The sequence below is a fragment of the Siphateles boraxobius genome, unplaced genomic scaffold, assembly GCF_051911475.1.
Source record: "Siphateles boraxobius isolate OS27281-9 unplaced genomic scaffold, OSU_SipBor_1 389, whole genome shotgun sequence".
NCBI classification, from domain to species: Eukaryota; Metazoa; Chordata; class Actinopteri; order Cypriniformes; family Leuciscidae; genus Siphateles; species Siphateles boraxobius.
The window spans coordinates 28544-43100 of NW_027509018.1; the positions used below are offsets into that span (position 1 = coordinate 28544).

Genomic DNA, 14557 nt, shown 5'->3' on the forward strand with positions numbered 1-14557 from the left:
TAAAAGCTTAGACCATTAGTGAAGAAGACTAAGAAGAACTTTTGAAAAAACTCAAACTCTTTCATGCTTTCTGAAGAATCTCAGAGACTTTTTAAGGCTTTTTGAAGCTCAGGCACTCTTTTTTTTTTTCTTAAAAAAGCTTACAACACCCAGTATTCCCATGCGGCCTCCCATCCAAGTACTAACCAGGCCTTATTTAAAAGCTTAGACCATTAGTGAAGAAGACTAAGAAGAACTTTTGAAAAAACTCAAACTCTTTCATGCTTTCTGAAGAATCTCAGAGACTTTTTAAGGCTTTTTGAAGCTCAGGCACTCTTTTTTTTTTTTTAAAAAGCTTACAGCACCTGGTATTCCCAGGCGGTCTCCCATCCAAGTACTAACCAGGCCCGACCCTGCTTAGCTTCCGAGATCAGACGAGATCGGGCGTGCCCAAGGTGGTATGGCCGTAAGCGAATACTGCTGCCAAAATTGGGCTATTTAAAAGGTTAGACCATTAGTGAAGAAAACTAAGAACAACTTTTGAAAAAACTCAAACTCTTTCATGCTTTCTGAAGAATCTCAGAGACTTTTTAAGGCTTTTTGAAGCTCAGGCACTCTTTTTTTTTTTTTTAAAAGCTTACAGCACCTGGTATTCCCAGGCGGTCTCCCATCCAAGTACTAACCAGGCCCGACCCTGCTTAGCTTCCGAGATCAGACGAGATCGGGCGTGCCCAAGGTGGTATGGCCGTAAGCTAAAACTGCTGCCAAAATTGGGCTATTTAAAAGGTTAGACCATTAGTGAAGAAAACTAAGAACAACTTTTGAAAAAACTCAAGCTCTTTCATGCTTTCTGAAGAATCTCAGAGACTTTTTAAGGCTTTTTGAAGAAGCTCAGGGACTCTTTTTTTTTTTTCTTAAAAAAGCTTACAACACCTAGTATTCCCATGCGGCCTCCCATCCAAGTACTAACCAGGCCTTATTTAAAAGCTTAGACCATTAGTGAAGAAGACTAAGAAGAACTTTTGAAAAAACTCAAACTCTTTCATGCTTTCTGAAGAATCTCAGAGACTTTTTAAGGCTTTTTGAAGCTCAGGCACTCTTTTTTTTTTTTTTTTTTTTTTAAAAGCTTACAGCACCTGGTATTCCCAGGCGGTCTCCCATCCAAGTACTAACCAGGCCCGACCCTGCTTAGCTTCCGAGATCAGACGAGATCGGGCGTGCCCAAGGTGGTATGGCCGTAAGCTAAAACTGCTGCCAAAATTGGGCTATTTAAAAGGTTAGACCATTAGTGAAGAAAACTAAGAACAACTTTTGAAAAAACTCAAGCTCTTTCATGCTTTCTGAAGAATCTCAGAGACTTTTTAAGGCTTTTTGAAGAAGCTCAGGGACTCTTTTCTTTTTTCTTAAAAATTTTTACAACACCTAGTATTCCCATGCGGCCTCCCATCCAAGTACTAACCAGGCCTTATTTAAAAGCTTAGACCATTAGTGAAGAAGACTAAGAAGAACTTTTGAAAAAACTCAAACTCTTTCATGCTTTCTGAAGAATCTCAGAGACTTTTTAAGGCTTTTTGAAGCTCAGGCACTCTTTTTTTTTTTTTTTTTTTTTTAAAAGCTTACAGCACCTGGTATTCCCAGGCGGTCTCCCATCCAAGTACTAACCAGTCCCGACCCTGCTTAGCTTCCGAGATCAGACGAGATCGGGCGTGCCCAAGGTGGTATGGCCGTAAGCGAATACTGCTGCCAAAATTGGGCTATTTAAAAGGTTAGACCATTAGTGAAGAAAACTAAGAACAACTTTTGAAAAAACTCAAACTCTTTCATGCTTTCTGAAGAATCTCAGAGACTTTTTAAGGCTTTTTGAAGCTCAGGCACTCTTTTTTTTTTTTTTAAAAGCTTACAGCACCTGGTATTCCCAGGCGGTCTCCCATCCAAGTACTAACCAGGCCCGACCCTGCTTAGCTTCCGAGATCAGACGAGATCGGGCGTGCCCAAGGTGGTATGGCCGTAAGCTAAAACTGCTGCCAAAATTGGGCTATTTAAAAGGTTAGACCATTAGTGAAGAAAACTAAGAACAACTTTTGAAAAAACTCAAGCTCTTTCATGCTTTCTGAAGAATCTCAGAGACTTTTTAAGGCTTTTTGAAGAAGCTCAGGGACTCTTTTTTTTTTTTCTTAAAAAAGCTTACAACACCTAGTATTCCCATGCGGCCTCCCATCCAAGTACTAACCAGGCCTTATTTAAAAGCTTAGACCATTAGTGAAGAAGACTAAGAAGAACTTTTGAAAAAACTCAAACTCTTTCATGCTTTCTGAAGAATCTCAGAGACTTTTTAAGGCTTTTTGAAGCTCAGGCACTCTTTTTTTTTTTTTAAAAGCTTACAGCACCTGGTATTCCCAGGCGGTCTCCCATCCAAGTACTAACCAGGCCCGACCCTGCTTAGCTTCCGAGATCAGACGAGATCGGGCGTGCCCAAGGTGGTATGGCCGTAAGCTAAAACTGCTGCCAAAATTGGGCTATTTAAAAGGTTAGACCATTAGTGAAGAAAACTAAGAACAACTTTTGAAAAAACTCAAGCTCTTTCATGCTTTCTGAAGAATCTCAGAGACTTTTTAAGGCTTTTTGAAGAAGCTCAGGGACTCTTTTTTTTTTTTCTTAAAAAAGCTTACAACACCTAGTATTCCCATGCGGCCTCCCATCCAAGTACTAACCAGGCCTTATTTAAAAGCTTAGACCATTAGTGAAGAAGACTAAGAAGAACTTTTGAAAAAACTCAAACTCTTTCATGCTTTCTGAAGAATCTCAGAGACTTTTTAAGGCTTTTTGAAGCTCAGGCACTCTTTTTTTTTTTCTTAAAAAAGCTTACAACACCCAGTATTCCCATGCGGCCTCCCATCCAAGTACTAACCAGGCCTTATTTAAAAGCTTAGACCATTAGTGAAGAAGACTAAGAAGAACTTTTGAAAAAACTCAAACTCTTTCATGCTTTCTGAAGAATCTCAGAGACTTTTTAAGGCTTTTTGAAGCTCAGGCACTCTTTTTTTTTTTTTAAAAAGCTTACAGCACCTGGTATTCCCAGGCGGTCTCCCATCCAAGTACTAACCAGGCCCGACCCTGCTTAGCTTCCGAGATCAGACGAGATCGGGCGTGCCCAAGGTGGTATGGCCGTAAGCGAATACTGCTGCCAAAATTGGGCTATTTAAAAGGTTAGACCATTAGTGAAGAAAACTAAGAACAACTTTTGAAAAAACTCAAACTCTTTCATGCTTTCTGAAGAATCTCAGAGACTTTTTAAGGCTTTTTGAAGCTCAGGCACTCTTTTTTTTTTTTTTAAAAGCTTACAGCACCTGGTATTCCCAGGCGGTCTCCCATCCAAGTACTAACCAGGCCCGACCCTGCTTAGCTTCCGAGATCAGACGAGATCGGGCGTGCCCAAGGTGGTATGGCCGTAAGCTAAAACTGCTGCCAAAATTGGGCTATTTAAAAGGTTAGACCATTAGTGAAGAAAACTAAGAACAACTTTTGAAAAAACTCAAGCTCTTTCATGCTTTCTGAAGAATCTCAGAGACTTTTTAAGGCTTTTTGAAGAAGCTCAGGGACTCTTTTTTTTTTTTCTTAAAAAAGCTTACAACACCTAGTATTCCCATGCGGCCTCCCATCCAAGTACTAACCAGGCCTTATTTAAAAGCTTAGACCATTAGTGAAGAAGACTAAGAAGAACTTTTGAAAAAACTCAAACTCTTTCATGCTTTCTGAAGAATCTCAGAGACTTTTTAAGGCTTTTTGAAGCTCAGGCACTCTTTTTTTTTTTTTTTTTTTTTTAAAAGCTTACAGCACCTGGTATTCCCAGGCGGTCTCCCATCCAAGTACTAACCAGGCCCGACCCTGCTTAGCTTCCGAGATCAGACGAGATCGGGCGTGCCCAAGGTGGTATGGCCGTAAGCTAAAACTGCTGCCAAAATTGGGCTATTTAAAAGGTTAGACCATTAGTGAAGAAAACTAAGAACAACTTTTGAAAAAACTCAAGCTCTTTCATGCTTTCTGAAGAATCTCAGAGACTTTTTAAGGCTTTTTGAAGAAGCTCAGGGACTCTTTTTTTTTTTCTTAAAAATTTTTACAACACCTAGTATTCCCATGCGGCCTCCCATCCAAGTACTAACCAGGCCTTATTTAAAAGCTTAGACCATTAGTGAAGAAGACTAAGAAGAACTTTTGAAAAAACTCAAACTCTTTCATGCTTTCTGAAGAATCTCAGAGACTTTTTAAGGCTTTTTGAAGCTCAGGCACTCTTTTTTTTTTTTTTTTTTTTTTAAAAGCTTACAGCACCTGGTATTCCCAGGCGGTCTCCCATCCAAGTACTAACCAGTCCCGACCCTGCTTAGCTTCCGAGATCAGACGAGATCGGGCGTGCCCAAGGTGGTATGGCCGTAAGCGAATACTGCTGCCAAAATTGGGCTATTTAAAAGGTTAGACCATTAGTGAAGAAAACTAAGAACAACTTTTGAAAAAACTCAAACTCTTTCATGCTTTCTGAAGAATCTCAGAGACTTTTTAAGGCTTTTTGAAGCTCAGGCACTCTTTTTTTTTTTTTTAAAAGCTTACAGCACCTGGTATTCCCAGGCGGTCTCCCATCCAAGTACTAACCAGGCCCGACCCTGCTTAGCTTCCGAGATCAGACGAGATCGGGCGTGCCCAAGGTGGTATGGCCGTAAGCTAAAACTGCTGCCAAAATTGGGCTATTTAAAAGGTTAGACCATTAGTGAAGAAAACTAAGAACAACTTTTGAAAAAACTCAAGCTCTTTCATGCTTTCTGAAGAATCTCAGAGACTTTTTAAGGCTTTTTGAAGAAGCTCAGGGACTCTTTTTTTTTTTTCTTAAAAAAGCTTACAACACCTAGTATTCCCATGCGGCCTCCCATCCAAGTACTAACCAGGCCTTATTTAAAAGCTTAGACCATTAGTGAAGAAGACTAAGAAGAACTTTTGAAAAAACTCAAACTCTTTCATGCTTTCTGAAGAATCTCAGAGACTTTTTAAGGCTTTTTGAAGCTCAGGCACTCTTTTTTTTTTTTTTTTTTTTTTAAAAGCTTACAGCACCTGGTATTCCCAGGCGGTCTCCCATCCAAGTACTAACCAGGCCCGACCCTGCTTAGCTTCCGAGATCAGACGAGATCGGGCGTGCCCAAGGTGGTATGGCCGTAAGCTAAAACTGCTGCCAAAATTGGGCTATTTAAAAGGTTAGACCATTAGTGAAGAAAACTAAGAACAACTTTTGAAAAAACTCAAGCTCTTTCATGCTTTCTGAAGAATCTCAGAGACTTTTTAAGGCTTTTTGAAGAAGCTCAGGGACTCTTTTTTTTTTTTCTTAAAAATTTTTACAACACCTAGTATTCCCATGCGGCCTCCCATCCAAGTACTAACCAGGCCTTATTTAAAAGCTTAGACCATTAGTGAAGAAGACTAAGAAGAACTTTTGAAAAAACTCAAACTCTTTCATGCTTTCTGAAGAATCTCAGAGACTTTTTAAGGCTTTTTGAAGCTCAGGCACTCTTTTTTTTTTTTTTTTTTTTAAAAGCTTACAGCACCTGGTATTCCCAGGCGGTCTCCCATCCAAGTACTAACCAGTCCCGACCCTGCTTAGCTTCCGAGATCAGACGAGATCGGGCGTGCCCAAGGTGGTATGGCCGTAAGCGAATACTGCTGCCAAAATTGGGCTATTTAAAAGGTTAGACCATTAGTGAAGAAAACTAAGAACAACTTTTGAAAAAACTCAAACTCTTTCATGCTTTCTGAAGAATCTCAGAGACTTTTTAAGGCTTTTTGAAGCTCAGGCACTCTTTTTTTTTTTTTTAAAAGCTTACAGCACCTGGTATTCCCAGGCGGTCTCCCATCCAAGTACTAACCAGGCCCGACCCTGCTTAGCTTCCGAGATCAGACGAGATCGGGCGTGCCCAAGGTGGTATGGCCGTAAGCTAAAACTGCTGCCAAAATTGGGCTATTTAAAAGGTTAGACCATTAGTGAAGAAAACTAAGAACAACTTTTGAAAAAACTCAAGCTCTTTCATGCTTTCTGAAGAATCTCAGAGACTTTTTAAGGCTTTTTGAAGAAGCTCAGGGACTCTTTTTTTTTTTTCTTAAAAAAGCTTACAACACCTAGTATTCCCATGCGGCCTCCCATCCAAGTACTAACCAGGCCTTATTTAAAAGCTTAGACCATTAGTGAAGAAGACTAAGAAGAACTTTTGAAAAAACTCAAACTCTTTCATGCTTTCTGAAGAATCTCAGAGACTTTTTAAGGCTTTTTGAAGCTCAGGCACTCTTTTTTTTTTTTTTTTTTTTTTAAAAGCTTACAGCACCTGGTATTCCCAGGCGGTCTCCCATCCAAGTACTAACCAGGCCCGACCCTGCTTAGCTTCCGAGATCAGACGAGATCGGGCGTGCCCAAGGTGGTATGGCCGTAAGCTAAAACTGCTGCCAAAATTGGGCTATTTAAAAGGTTAGACCATTAGTGAAGAAAACTAAGAACAACTTTTGAAAAAACTCAAGCTCTTTCATGCTTTCTGAAGAATCTCAGAGACTTTTTAAGGCTTTTTGAAGAAGCTCAGGGACTCTTTTTTTTTTTTCTTAAAAAAGCTTACAACACCTAGTATTCCCATGCGGCCTCCCATCCAAGTACTAACCAGGCCTTATTTAAAAGCTTAGACCATTAGTGAAGAAGACTAAGAAGAACTTTTGAAAAAACTCAAACTCTTTCATGCTTTCTGAAGAATCTCAGAGACTTTTTAAGGCTTTTTGAAGCTCAGGCACTCTTTTTTTTTTTCTTAAAAAAGCTTACAACACCCAGTATTCCCATGCGGCCTCCCATCCAAGTACTAACCAGGCCTTATTTAAAAGCTTAGACCATTAGTGAAGAAGACTAAGAAGAACTTTTGAAAAAACTCAAACTCTTTCATGCTTTCTGAAGAATCTCAGAGACTTTTTAAGGCTTTTTGAAGCTCAGGCACTCTTTTTTTTTTTTTAAAAAGCTTACAGCACCTGGTATTCCCAGGCGGTCTCCCATCCAAGTACTAACCAGGCCCGACCCTGCTTAGCTTCCGAGATCAGACGAGATCGGGCGTGCCCAAGGTGGTATGGCCGTAAGCGAATACTGCTGCCAAAATTGGGCTATTTAAAAGGTTAGACCATTAGTGAAGAAAACTAAGAACAACTTTTGAAAAAACTCAAACTCTTTCATGCTTTCTGAAGAATCTCAGAGACTTTTTAAGGCTTTTTGAAGCTCAGGCACTCTTTTTTTTTTTTTTAAAAGCTTACAGCACCTGGTATTCCCAGGCGGTCTCCCATCCAAGTACTAACCAGGCCCGACCCTGCTTAGCTTCCGAGATCAGACGAGATCGGGCGTGCCCAAGGTGGTATGGCCGTAAGCTAAAACTGCTGCCAAAATTGGGCTATTTAAAAGGTTAGACCATTAGTGAAGAAAACTAAGAACAACTTTTGAAAAAACTCAAGCTCTTTCATGCTTTCTGAAGAATCTCAGAGACTTTTTAAGGCTTTTTGAAGAAGCTCAGGGACTCTTTTTTTTTTTTCTTAAAAAAGCTTACAACACCTAGTATTCCCATGCGGCCTCCCATCCAAGTACTAACCAGGCCTTATTTAAAAGCTTAGACCATTAGTGAAGAAGACTAAGAAGAACTTTTGAAAAAACTCAAACTCTTTCATGCTTTCTGAAGAATCTCAGAGACTTTTTAAGGCTTTTTGAAGCTCAGGCACTCTTTTTTTTTTTTTTTTTTTTTTAAAAGCTTACAGCACCTGGTATTCCCAGGCGGTCTCCCATCCAAGTACTAACCAGGCCCGACCCTGCTTAGCTTCCGAGATCAGACGAGATCGGGCGTGCCCAAGGTGGTATGGCCGTAAGCTAAAACTGCTGCCAAAATTGGGCTATTTAAAAGGTTAGACCATTAGTGAAGAAAACTAAGAACAACTTTTGAAAAAACTCAAGCTCTTTCATGCTTTCTGAAGAATCTCAGAGACTTTTTAAGGCTTTTTGAAGAAGCTCAGGGACTCTTTTCTTTTTTCTTAAAAATTTTTACAACACCTAGTATTCCCATGCGGCCTCCCATCCAAGTACTAACCAGGCCTTATTTAAAAGCTTAGACCATTAGTGAAGAAGACTAAGAAGAACTTTTGAAAAAACTCAAACTCTTTCATGCTTTCTGAAGAATCTCAGAGACTTTTTAAGGCTTTTTGAAGCTCAGGCACTCTTTTTTTTTTTTTTTTTTTTTTAAAAGCTTACAGCACCTGGTATTCCCAGGCGGTCTCCCATCCAAGTACTAACCAGTCCCGACCCTGCTTAGCTTCCGAGATCAGACGAGATCGGGCGTGCCCAAGGTGGTATGGCCGTAAGCGAATACTGCTGCCAAAATTGGGCTATTTAAAAGGTTAGACCATTAGTGAAGAAAACTAAGAACAACTTTTGAAAAAACTCAAACTCTTTCATGCTTTCTGAAGAATCTCAGAGACTTTTTAAGGCTTTTTGAAGCTCAGGCACTCTTTTTTTTTTTTTTAAAAGCTTACAGCACCTGGTATTCCCAGGCGGTCTCCCATCCAAGTACTAACCAGGCCCGACCCTGCTTAGCTTCCGAGATCAGACGAGATCGGGCGTGCCCAAGGTGGTATGGCCGTAAGCTAAAACTGCTGCCAAAATTGGGCTATTTAAAAGGTTAGACCATTAGTGAAGAAAACTAAGAACAACTTTTGAAAAAACTCAAGCTCTTTCATGCTTTCTGAAGAATCTCAGAGACTTTTTAAGGCTTTTTGAAGAAGCTCAGGGACTCTTTTTTTTTTTTCTTAAAAAAGCTTACAACACCTAGTATTCCCATGCGGCCTCCCATCCAAGTACTAACCAGGCCTTATTTAAAAGCTTAGACCATTAGTGAAGAAGACTAAGAAGAACTTTTGAAAAAACTCAAACTCTTTCATGCTTTCTGAAGAATCTCAGAGACTTTTTAAGGCTTTTTGAAGCTCAGGCACTCTTTTTTTTTTTTTTTTTTTTTTAAAAGCTTACAGCACCTGGTATTCCCAGGCGGTCTCCCATCCAAGTACTAACCAGGCCCGACCCTGCTTAGCTTCCGAGATCAGACGAGATCGGGCGTGCCCAAGGTGGTATGGCCGTAAGCTAAAACTGCTGCCAAAATTGGGCTATTTAAAAGGTTAGACCATTAGTGAAGAAAACTAAGAACAACTTTTGAAAAAACTCAAGCTCTTTCATGCTTTCTGAAGAATCTCAGAGACTTTTTAAGGCTTTTTGAAGAAGCTCAGGGACTCTTTTTTTTTTTTCTTAAAAATTTTTACAACACCTAGTATTCCCATGCGGCCTCCCATCCAAGTACTAACCAGGCCTTATTTAAAAGCTTAGACCATTAGTGAAGAAGACTAAGAAGAACTTTTGAAAAAACTCAAACTCTTTCATGCTTTCTGAAGAATCTCAGAGACTTTTTAAGGCTTTTTGAAGCTCAGGCACTCTTTTTTTTTTTTTAAAAAGCTTACAGCACCTGGTATTCCCAGGCGGTCTCCCATCCAAGTACTAACCAGGCCCGACCCTGCTTAGCTTCCGAGATCAGACGAGATCGGGCGTGCCCAAGGTGGTATGGCCGTAAGCGAATACTGCTGCCAAAATTGGGCTATTTAAAAGGTTAGACCATTAGTGAAGAAAACTAAGAACAACTTTTGAAAAAACTCAAACTCTTTCATGCTTTCTGAAGAATCTCAGAGACTTTTTAAGGCTTTTTGAAGCTCAGGCACTCTTTTTTTTTTTTTTAAAAGCTTACAGCACCTGGTATTCCCAGGCGGTCTCCCATCCAAGTACTAACCAGGCCCGACCCTGCTTAGCTTCCGAGATCAGACGAGATCGGGCGTGCCCAAGGTGGTATGGCCGTAAGCTAAAACTGCTGCCAAAATTGGGCTATTTAAAAGGTTAGACCATTAGTGAAGAAAACTAAGAACAACTTTTGAAAAAACTCAAGCTCTTTCATGCTTTCTGAAGAATCTCAGAGACTTTTTAAGGCTTTTTGAAGAAGCTCAGGGACTCTTTTTTTTTTTTCTTAAAAAAGCTTACAACACCTAGTATTCCCATGCGGCCTCCCATCCAAGTACTAACCAGGCCTTATTTAAAAGCTTAGACCATTAGTGAAGAAGACTAAGAAGAACTTTTGAAAAAACTCAAACTCTTTCATGCTTTCTGAAGAATCTCAGAGACTTTTTAAGGCTTTTTGAAGCTCAGGCACTCTTTTTTTTTTTTTTTTTTTTTTAAAAGCTTACAGCACCTGGTATTCCCAGGCGGTCTCCCATCCAAGTACTAACCAGGCCCGACCCTGCTTAGCTTCCGAGATCAGACGAGATCGGGCGTGCCCAAGGTGGTATGGCCGTAAGCTAAAACTGCTGCCAAAATTGGGCTATTTAAAAGGTTAGACCATTAGTGAAGAAAACTAAGAACAACTTTTGAAAAAACTCAAGCTCTTTCATGCTTTCTGAAGAATCTCAGAGACTTTTTAAGGCTTTTTGAAGAAGCTCAGGGACTCTTTTTTTTTTTCTTAAAAATTTTTACAACACCTAGTATTCCCATGCGGCCTCCCATCCAAGTACTAACCAGGCCTTATTTAAAAGCTTAGACCATTAGTGAAGAAGACTAAGAAGAACTTTTGAAAAAACTCAAACTCTTTCATGCTTTCTGAAGAATCTCAGAGACTTTTTAAGGCTTTTTGAAGCTCAGGCACTCTTTTTTTTTTTTTTTTTTTTTTAAAAGCTTACAGCACCTGGTATTCCCAGGCGGTCTCCCATCCAAGTACTAACCAGTCCCGACCCTGCTTAGCTTCCGAGATCAGACGAGATCGGGCGTGCCCAAGGTGGTATGGCCGTAAGCGAATACTGCTGCCAAAATTGGGCCTATTTAAAAGGTTAGACCATTAGTGAAGAAAACTAAGAACAACTTTTGAAAAAACTCAAACTCTTTCATGCTTTCTGAAGAATCTCAGAGACTTTTTAAGGCTTTTTGAAGCTCAGGCACTCTTTTTTTTTTTTTTAAAAGCTTACAGCACCTGGTATTCCCAGGCGGTCTCCCATCCAAGTACTAACCAGGCCCGACCCTGCTTAGCTTCCGAGATCAGACGAGATCGGGCGTGCCCAAGGTGGTATGGCCGTAAGCTAAAACTGCTGCCAAAATTGGGCTATTTAAAAGGTTAGACCATTAGTGAAGAAAACTAAGAACAACTTTTGAAAAAACTCAAGCTCTTTCATGCTTTCTGAAGAATCTCAGAGACTTTTTAAGGCTTTTTGAAGAAGCTCAGGGACTCTTTTTTTTTTTTCTTAAAAAAGCTTACAACACCTAGTATTCCCATGCGGCCTCCCATCCAAGTACTAACCAGGCCTTATTTAAAAGCTTAGACCATTAGTGAAGAAGACTAAGAAGAACTTTTGAAAAAACTCAAACTCTTTCATGCTTTCTGAAGAATCTCAGAGACTTTTTAAGGCTTTTTGAAGCTCAGGCACTCTTTTTTTTTTTTTTTTTTTTTAAAAGCTTACAGCACCTGGTATTCCCAGGCGGTCTCCCATCCAAGTACTAACCAGGCCCGACCCTGCTTAGCTTCCGAGATCAGACGAGATCGGGCGTGCCCAAGGTGGTATGGCCGTAAGCTAAAACTGCTGCCAAAATTGGGCTATTTAAAAGGTTAGACCATTAGTGAAGAAAACTAAGAACAACTTTTGAAAAAACTCAAGCTCTTTCATGCTTTCTGAAGAATCTCAGAGACTTTTTAAGGCTTTTTGAAGAAGCTCAGGGACTCTTTTTTTTTTTCTTAAAAATTTTTACAACACCTAGTATTCCCATGCGGCCTCCCATCCAAGTACTAACCAGGCCTTATTTAAAAGCTTAGACCATTAGTGAAGAAGACTAAGAAGAACTTTTGAAAAAACTCAAACTCTTTCATGCTTTCTGAAGAATCTCAGAGACTTTTTAAGGCTTTTTGAAGCTCAGGCACTCTTTTTTTTTTTTTTTTTTTTTTAAAAGCTTACAGCACCTGGTATTCCCAGGCGGTCTCCCATCCAAGTACTAACCAGTCCCGACCCTGCTTAGCTTCCGAGATCAGACGAGATCGGGCGTGCCCAAGGTGGTATGGCCGTAAGCGAATACTGCTGCCAAAATTGGGCTATTTAAAAGGTTAGACCATTAGTGAAGAAAACTAAGAACAACTTTTGAAAAAACTCAAACTCTTTCATGCTTTCTGAAGAATCTCAGAGACTTTTTAAGGCTTTTTGAAGCTCAGGCACTCTTTTTTTTTTTTTTAAAAGCTTACAGCACCTGGTATTCCCAGGCGGTCTCCCATCCAAGTACTAACCAGGCCCGACCCTGCTTAGCTTCCGAGATCAGACGAGATCGGGCGTGCCCAAGGTGGTATGGCCGTAAGCTAAAACTGCTGCCAAAATTGGGCTATTTAAAAGGTTAGACCATTAGTGAAGAAAACTAAGAACAACTTTTGAAAAAACTCAAGCTCTTTCATGCTTTCTGAAGAATCTCAGAGACTTTTTAAGGCTTTTTGAAGAAGCTCAGGGACTCTTTTTTTTTTTTCTTAAAAAAGCTTACAACACCTAGTATTCCCATGCGGCCTCCCATCCAAGTACTAACCAGGCCTTATTTAAAAGCTTAGACCATTAGTGAAGAAGACTAAGAAGAACTTTTGAAAAAACTCAAACTCTTTCATGCTTTCTGAAGAATCTCAGAGACTTTTTAAGGCTTTTTGAAGCTCAGGCACTCTTTTTTTTTTTTTTTTTTTTTTAAAAGCTTACAGCACCTGGTATTCCCAGGCGGTCTCCCATCCAAGTACTAACCAGGCCCGACCCTGCTTAGCTTCCGAGATCAGACGAGATCGGGCGTGCCCAAGGTGGTATGGCCGTAAGCTAAAACTGCTGCCAAAATTGGGCTATTTAAAAGGTTAGACCATTAGTGAAGAAAACTAAGAACAACTTTTGAAAAAACTCAAGCTCTTTCATGCTTTCTGAAGAATCTCAGAGACTTTTTAAGGCTTTTTGAAGAAGCTCAGGGACTCTTTTTTTTTTTTCTTAAAAATTTTTACAACACCTAGTATTCCCATGCGGCCTCCCATCCAAGTACTAACCAGGCCTTATTTAAAAGCTTAGACCATTAGTGAAGAAGACTAAGAAGAACTTTTGAAAAAACTCAAACTCTTTCATGCTTTCTGAAGAATCTCAGAGACTTTTTAAGGCTTTTTGAAGCTCAGGCACTCTTTTTTTTTTTTTTTTTTTTAAAAGCTTACAGCACCTGGTATTCCCAGGCGGTCTCCCATCCAAGTACTAACCAGTCCCGACCCTGCTTAGCTTCCGAGATCAGACGAGATCGGGCGTGCCCAAGGTGGTATGGCCGTAAGCGAATACTGCTGCCAAAATTGGGCTATTTAAAAGGTTAGACCATTAGTGAAGAAAACTAAGAACAACTTTTGAAAAAACTCAAACTCTTTCATGCTTTCTGAAGAATCTCAGAGACTTTTTAAGGCTTTTTGAAGCTCAGGCACTCTTTTTTTTTTTTTTAAAAGCTTACAGCACCTGGTATTCCCAGGCGGTCTCCCATCCAAGTACTAACCAGGCCCGACCCTGCTTAGCTTCCGAGATCAGACGAGATCGGGCGTGCCCAAGGTGGTATGGCCGTAAGCTAAAACTGCTGCCAAAATTGGGCTATTTAAAAGGTTAGACCATTAGTGAAGAAAACTAAGAACAACTTTTGAAAAAACTCAAGCTCTTTCATGCTTTCTGAAGAATCTCAGAGACTTTTTAAGGCTTTTTGAAGAAGCTCAGGGACTCTTTTTTTTTTTTCTTAAAAAAGCTTACAACACCTAGTATTCCCATGCGGCCTCCCATCCAAGTACTAACCAGGCCTTATTTAAAAGCTTAGACCATTAGTGAAGAAGACTAAGAAGAACTTTTGAAAAAACTCAAACTCTTTCATGCTTTCTGAAGAATCTCAGAGACTTTTTAAGGCTTTTTGAAGCTCAGGCACTCTTTTTTTTTTTTTTTTTTTTTTAAAAGCTTACAGCACCTGGTATTCCCAGGCGGTCTCCCATCCAAGTACTAACCAGGCCCGACCCTGCTTAGCTTCCGAGATCAGACGAGATCGGGCGTGCCCAAGGTGGTATGGCCGTAAGCTAAAACTGCTGCCAAAATTGGGCTATTTAAAAGGTTAGACCATTAGTGAAGAAAACTAAGAACAACTTTTGAAAAAACTCAAGCTCTTTCATGCTTTCTGAAGAATCTCAGAGACTTTTTAAGGCTTTTTGAAGAAGCTCAGGGACTCTTTTTTTTTTTTCTTAAAAAAGCTTACAACACCTAGTATTCCCATGCGGCCTCCCATCCAAGTACTAACCAGGCCTTATTTAAAAGCTTAGACCATTAGTGAAGAAGACTAAGAAGAACTTTTGAAAAAACTCAAACTCTTTCATGCTTTCTGAAGAATCTCAGAGACTTTTTAAGGCTTTTTGAAGCTCAGGCACTCTTTTTTTTTTTCTTAAAAAAGCTTACA

The 14557-nt window shown here is 40.0% G+C and overlaps 33 non-coding genes across 33 annotated transcripts; all 33 read right to left on the minus strand.

The window, feature by feature from the left end:
• Positions 1-332: 332 nt before the first annotated feature.
• Positions 333-451, minus strand: LOC143703454 (5S ribosomal RNA). Its single transcript, XR_013191057.1, has one exon. It is a non-coding gene; the product is annotated as a 5S ribosomal RNA (ribosomal RNA).
• Positions 452-613: 162 nt separating this feature from the next.
• On the minus strand, positions 614-732 carry LOC143703457 (5S ribosomal RNA). Its single transcript, XR_013191059.1, has one exon. It is a non-coding gene; the product is annotated as a 5S ribosomal RNA (ribosomal RNA).
• Positions 733-1103: 371 nt separating this feature from the next.
• Positions 1104-1222, minus strand: LOC143703458 (5S ribosomal RNA). The gene has a single exon (XR_013191060.1). It is a non-coding gene; the product is annotated as a 5S ribosomal RNA (ribosomal RNA).
• Positions 1223-1592: 370 nt separating this feature from the next.
• Positions 1593-1711, minus strand: LOC143703780 (5S ribosomal RNA). Its single transcript, XR_013191375.1, has one exon. It is a non-coding gene; the product is annotated as a 5S ribosomal RNA (ribosomal RNA).
• Positions 1712-1873: 162 nt separating this feature from the next.
• Positions 1874-1992, minus strand: LOC143703459 (5S ribosomal RNA). Its single transcript, XR_013191061.1, has one exon. It is a non-coding gene; the product is annotated as a 5S ribosomal RNA (ribosomal RNA).
• Positions 1993-2354: 362 nt separating this feature from the next.
• On the minus strand, positions 2355-2473 carry LOC143703460 (5S ribosomal RNA). The gene has a single exon (XR_013191063.1). It is a non-coding gene; the product is annotated as a 5S ribosomal RNA (ribosomal RNA).
• Positions 2474-3033: 560 nt separating this feature from the next.
• Positions 3034-3152, minus strand: LOC143703461 (5S ribosomal RNA). The gene has a single exon (XR_013191064.1). It is a non-coding gene; the product is annotated as a 5S ribosomal RNA (ribosomal RNA).
• Positions 3153-3314: 162 nt separating this feature from the next.
• Positions 3315-3433, minus strand: LOC143703462 (5S ribosomal RNA). Its single transcript, XR_013191065.1, has one exon. It is a non-coding gene; the product is annotated as a 5S ribosomal RNA (ribosomal RNA).
• Positions 3434-3804: 371 nt separating this feature from the next.
• On the minus strand, positions 3805-3923 carry LOC143703463 (5S ribosomal RNA). The gene has a single exon (XR_013191066.1). It is a non-coding gene; the product is annotated as a 5S ribosomal RNA (ribosomal RNA).
• Positions 3924-4293: 370 nt separating this feature from the next.
• On the minus strand, positions 4294-4412 carry LOC143703781 (5S ribosomal RNA). The gene has a single exon (XR_013191376.1). It is a non-coding gene; the product is annotated as a 5S ribosomal RNA (ribosomal RNA).
• Positions 4413-4574: 162 nt separating this feature from the next.
• On the minus strand, positions 4575-4693 carry LOC143703464 (5S ribosomal RNA). Its single transcript, XR_013191067.1, has one exon. It is a non-coding gene; the product is annotated as a 5S ribosomal RNA (ribosomal RNA).
• A 371-nt stretch (positions 4694-5064) lies between these two features.
• LOC143703465 (5S ribosomal RNA) lies at positions 5065-5183 on the minus strand. The gene has a single exon (XR_013191068.1). It is a non-coding gene; the product is annotated as a 5S ribosomal RNA (ribosomal RNA).
• A 369-nt stretch (positions 5184-5552) lies between these two features.
• Positions 5553-5671, minus strand: LOC143703782 (5S ribosomal RNA). The gene has a single exon (XR_013191377.1). It is a non-coding gene; the product is annotated as a 5S ribosomal RNA (ribosomal RNA).
• A 162-nt stretch (positions 5672-5833) lies between these two features.
• LOC143703467 (5S ribosomal RNA) lies at positions 5834-5952 on the minus strand. Its single transcript, XR_013191069.1, has one exon. It is a non-coding gene; the product is annotated as a 5S ribosomal RNA (ribosomal RNA).
• A 371-nt stretch (positions 5953-6323) lies between these two features.
• On the minus strand, positions 6324-6442 carry LOC143703469 (5S ribosomal RNA). Its single transcript, XR_013191071.1, has one exon. It is a non-coding gene; the product is annotated as a 5S ribosomal RNA (ribosomal RNA).
• A 560-nt stretch (positions 6443-7002) lies between these two features.
• Positions 7003-7121, minus strand: LOC143703470 (5S ribosomal RNA). Its single transcript, XR_013191072.1, has one exon. It is a non-coding gene; the product is annotated as a 5S ribosomal RNA (ribosomal RNA).
• Positions 7122-7283: 162 nt separating this feature from the next.
• Positions 7284-7402, minus strand: LOC143703471 (5S ribosomal RNA). The gene has a single exon (XR_013191074.1). It is a non-coding gene; the product is annotated as a 5S ribosomal RNA (ribosomal RNA).
• Positions 7403-7773: 371 nt separating this feature from the next.
• LOC143703472 (5S ribosomal RNA) lies at positions 7774-7892 on the minus strand. Its single transcript, XR_013191075.1, has one exon. It is a non-coding gene; the product is annotated as a 5S ribosomal RNA (ribosomal RNA).
• A 370-nt stretch (positions 7893-8262) lies between these two features.
• LOC143703784 (5S ribosomal RNA) lies at positions 8263-8381 on the minus strand. Its single transcript, XR_013191379.1, has one exon. It is a non-coding gene; the product is annotated as a 5S ribosomal RNA (ribosomal RNA).
• A 162-nt stretch (positions 8382-8543) lies between these two features.
• On the minus strand, positions 8544-8662 carry LOC143703473 (5S ribosomal RNA). The gene has a single exon (XR_013191076.1). It is a non-coding gene; the product is annotated as a 5S ribosomal RNA (ribosomal RNA).
• Positions 8663-9033: 371 nt separating this feature from the next.
• Positions 9034-9152, minus strand: LOC143703474 (5S ribosomal RNA). Its single transcript, XR_013191077.1, has one exon. It is a non-coding gene; the product is annotated as a 5S ribosomal RNA (ribosomal RNA).
• Positions 9153-9515: 363 nt separating this feature from the next.
• Positions 9516-9634, minus strand: LOC143703475 (5S ribosomal RNA). The gene has a single exon (XR_013191078.1). It is a non-coding gene; the product is annotated as a 5S ribosomal RNA (ribosomal RNA).
• A 162-nt stretch (positions 9635-9796) lies between these two features.
• LOC143703476 (5S ribosomal RNA) lies at positions 9797-9915 on the minus strand. Its single transcript, XR_013191080.1, has one exon. It is a non-coding gene; the product is annotated as a 5S ribosomal RNA (ribosomal RNA).
• Positions 9916-10286: 371 nt separating this feature from the next.
• LOC143703477 (5S ribosomal RNA) lies at positions 10287-10405 on the minus strand. The gene has a single exon (XR_013191081.1). It is a non-coding gene; the product is annotated as a 5S ribosomal RNA (ribosomal RNA).
• A 370-nt stretch (positions 10406-10775) lies between these two features.
• Positions 10776-10894, minus strand: LOC143703785 (5S ribosomal RNA). The gene has a single exon (XR_013191380.1). It is a non-coding gene; the product is annotated as a 5S ribosomal RNA (ribosomal RNA).
• Positions 10895-11057: 163 nt separating this feature from the next.
• On the minus strand, positions 11058-11176 carry LOC143703478 (5S ribosomal RNA). Its single transcript, XR_013191082.1, has one exon. It is a non-coding gene; the product is annotated as a 5S ribosomal RNA (ribosomal RNA).
• A 370-nt stretch (positions 11177-11546) lies between these two features.
• On the minus strand, positions 11547-11665 carry LOC143703480 (5S ribosomal RNA). Its single transcript, XR_013191084.1, has one exon. It is a non-coding gene; the product is annotated as a 5S ribosomal RNA (ribosomal RNA).
• A 370-nt stretch (positions 11666-12035) lies between these two features.
• Positions 12036-12154, minus strand: LOC143703786 (5S ribosomal RNA). Its single transcript, XR_013191381.1, has one exon. It is a non-coding gene; the product is annotated as a 5S ribosomal RNA (ribosomal RNA).
• A 162-nt stretch (positions 12155-12316) lies between these two features.
• On the minus strand, positions 12317-12435 carry LOC143703481 (5S ribosomal RNA). The gene has a single exon (XR_013191085.1). It is a non-coding gene; the product is annotated as a 5S ribosomal RNA (ribosomal RNA).
• Positions 12436-12806: 371 nt separating this feature from the next.
• LOC143703483 (5S ribosomal RNA) lies at positions 12807-12925 on the minus strand. Its single transcript, XR_013191086.1, has one exon. It is a non-coding gene; the product is annotated as a 5S ribosomal RNA (ribosomal RNA).
• Positions 12926-13294: 369 nt separating this feature from the next.
• On the minus strand, positions 13295-13413 carry LOC143703787 (5S ribosomal RNA). Its single transcript, XR_013191382.1, has one exon. It is a non-coding gene; the product is annotated as a 5S ribosomal RNA (ribosomal RNA).
• Positions 13414-13575: 162 nt separating this feature from the next.
• Positions 13576-13694, minus strand: LOC143703484 (5S ribosomal RNA). Its single transcript, XR_013191087.1, has one exon. It is a non-coding gene; the product is annotated as a 5S ribosomal RNA (ribosomal RNA).
• Positions 13695-14065: 371 nt separating this feature from the next.
• LOC143703485 (5S ribosomal RNA) lies at positions 14066-14184 on the minus strand. The gene has a single exon (XR_013191088.1). It is a non-coding gene; the product is annotated as a 5S ribosomal RNA (ribosomal RNA).
• Between the last annotated feature and the right edge of the window lie 373 nt (positions 14185-14557).